A 3,153-nucleotide genomic window follows, 5' to 3' on the forward strand; every position below is an offset into this window, starting at 1 on the left:
ACTTGCTCCAGTCTAGTCACAGCTCAAAAAATTATTTATTGCTGAAGATGTGATTGGATGAATATATTTGGTACTCCACATATAAATGTGTACATGGCCTTCATTTGTGTTTACAAATAAACAGAGTTGGAGTTGGAGTTTGAACTGGCACTGTTTCCATTAGATTGAGAGAAGCTATATAATTCAATACCATCTGTTAACTGTTGAGAAGGTGCTTCTCTTCAGAGCTAAGAGAGTATAATAATGAGGCTTCTCAAATTGATTTGATTTTTGTTTCAGTCCCCTTGCGTCAGCAAAGTCGAGCACGAAACCATTGTTAATATTTTTTTTAACTAGTTTGTTTTTAATTCTTTGTATTTTATAGTGATGTTTCCCCAATAATTTTTATTGTTTTTCATTTAAATACAAGAACATATAACTACAGTAACTTGTCCATTGCTACATTTTTACTAAGTTTCATATGCAGTGAGTACATAGTACACAAGCTATACATTTACTTACGCATTGTCAATTGAAGTACCGTATTTTTCGCACCATAGGGCGCACCGGACCATAGGGCGCACCCAGTTTTTAGGGGGGGAAATCAAGAAAAAAAAAATTTCCCCCATCCCCAAAGAGCAGCGTACAGGCTGCGCACAACCTCTCCCTGCCGGAGCGGTTGCGCGAGGCTATGGCACAAGCCAAGGCAGCGAGCAGGATGGATCCCGCTCGCTGTTTTGCCTTCCCCTTTAGCCCCGTGCAGCCTCTCCCTCCCGGGAGAGGCTGCGTGGGGCTAAAGACTCCATAGCCCCGTGCAGCCTCTCCTTGCCGGAGGGGTTGCGTGCAGCTATGGAGCAAGCCAAAGCAGCAAGCGGGATGGATCCCGCTCGCTGTTTTGGCTTCCCCTTTAGCCCCGTGCAGCCTCTCCCTCCCGGGAGAGGCTGCGTGGGGCTAAAGACTCCATAGCCCCGTGCAGCCTCTCCTTGCCGGAGGGGTTGCGTGCAGCTATGGAGCAAGCCAAAGCAGCAAGCGGGATGGATCCCGCTCGCTGTTTTGGCTTCCCCTTTAGCCCCGCTCTCCTCCCGGGAGAGGCTGCATGGGGCTATAGACTCCATAGCCCCCGTGCAGCCTCTCCTTGCCGGGAGACGCTGCGCAGGGCTTTCCTGGCTTTCCTGGGAGGTGGGGGGATTCACCCACCTCCCGCAAAACCGGCAGAAGCCGCGCAACTCCTTTAAAGAGATCGCGGCTTCTCCTGGCTTTTCTGGGAGGTGGGAGAAGGGACTGATGCGGCCAGTCAGTCCCTTCTCCCTCCTGTGGAAAAGCCCGCAAGAGCGCACGGAGCTTGTGTGCAGCTCTTGGGGGCTTTTCCCGCCTGCCTCCCCCCTGCATTCGCTCCATAGGACGCACACACATTTCCCCTTTCTTTTTAGGAGGGGAAAAGTGCGTCCTATGGTGCGAAAAATACGGTAGTCTGTCCGGAGAGAGTCTTGTGTTGAGAGTGGAATAAAAGTATATTCTGTCTCATAGAGGGAAAGAAAGGAAGTCAAGTCTCACCAAAAGTGTCCATTCTTGAAGTGCTTTTAATTAACCTTCTGTGATGAGTAAGGCATTCCGATAAAGCCACACTCCAAATATTTAACCAGAAGTCAATAGCAATTTCTGTAGAATGTTTCCAAATACTTAATCTCTGCATTTAAGGCTATTTGAATTTGGGTCTAATAATATGTTGAGAGCTGAACTGGGCAAGGGGTTGGTGTGTAATTTTAGAAATAATGTGAAACATCTTTTCCCAAAAGAAGTATACGAACATGCAGCTCCACCTTGCATGAAAATGTGAGCCCCTCTCTCTGCAGCCTTTCCAGCATAGGGGAGACATACCGATTTATGTTTTGGTGAGAGAGTCCAGTGCCAGCAAAAGGTAATTTTGAGAGAAGCCACCTACAGATGAGCAGAGATTACTCATAGAGATGGGTTGTGCCAAATTGATTGCCATTTATGATCTGCCACTATAATCCCTAAATTTCCCCCCTACTGTCTGCAGGCCTCCTGTATCTCCTGTGTATTGTTCTAAAAGAATGCAATAAAGATTCATCTCCTTTTATGTCATATTTTGATTTGTTACAGAGAGACTCGAATAATGTAAGGGAACAAAGCCCCCCCCCTTCCAAATACATTGCAAAGGTGCATAATTGATTAGATTGAAACTGGGCATCATCTGGCTTCTCTATTAGCTTATGATTAGATGTTGCTTTACCTCTAGCAAGATCTCTCATCTGATAAATGCCTCTCCAGTTTTTTTAAATTGTCTATATCTATCTTCCTGTCCGAAAGACAGGTGATTTAACAGTGAAAACAAGGAATACACAGTATGTACAAGGCTCAGGTATAATTTACCCTTCAACACTTTGTATAAATCTTATGCAATAGCTCCCAAGTACTCTCCCTCTCACAATTCTGTCCCAGTAAGATATTTTAAAATAGGAATGTGTACCTCTTAAAACAATTGTAAAGGCACTAAGAGTGTGTTTGAGCAACATGCATAATGTCTTCAGCAGTTATTTGTACCTGTGGGCACCTCAACCCAACATCCATTGATACAAAATGCAGCAGGTGTATCCTAAACTTACTGTTTCCAATGAAAACCGCACAAAATACAACATAATTTGTGCTTTGTATGGGGTGCATATGAGTTAACGTCTATGAAACCCAACGAAAATATTACAAGAAAAAAACTTTTTTTCAACCATTTCAGTAGGGAAGGGTCGGGCAGATCAAAGCACCCAGGCATCCCGCTAAGTAGGCGGGTCACCATAGGGACGACCTGTACCCGTTCAAAAATTCCTCTCACATTAGCAGTGAGGATCCGGGCGTCACCCCGGATCATTATTTTCCTTACTCATAAGTTTAAGGCATAAACCTCAGCTCTGCAGCGAAGGCACGTAGTTGAACGCAGCAGCTTTACAAGTGAGGATGAGCAAAACACAGTGAAGCCAAGGAACCACACCAGTGGCGAAGCGCAACCTGGCTTTCCCTTATCCGGGGTGCAATTCTGAAACAAAGACGAAATCCCCCCTAGCGTGTGCAAAAACAACCCCTCGCGCGGCCACCGGAGCGCATGCAAATGAGCACTCGGGCTGCGAGGGATTATGGGAATCTAAGCCCTCGCGAAGTCCT

This window comes from Podarcis filfolensis (assembly GCF_964270895.1).
Source record: "Podarcis filfolensis genome assembly, chromosome: 10".
In the NCBI taxonomy this organism is placed as follows: domain Eukaryota; kingdom Metazoa; phylum Chordata; class Lepidosauria; order Squamata; family Lacertidae; genus Podarcis; species Podarcis filfolensis.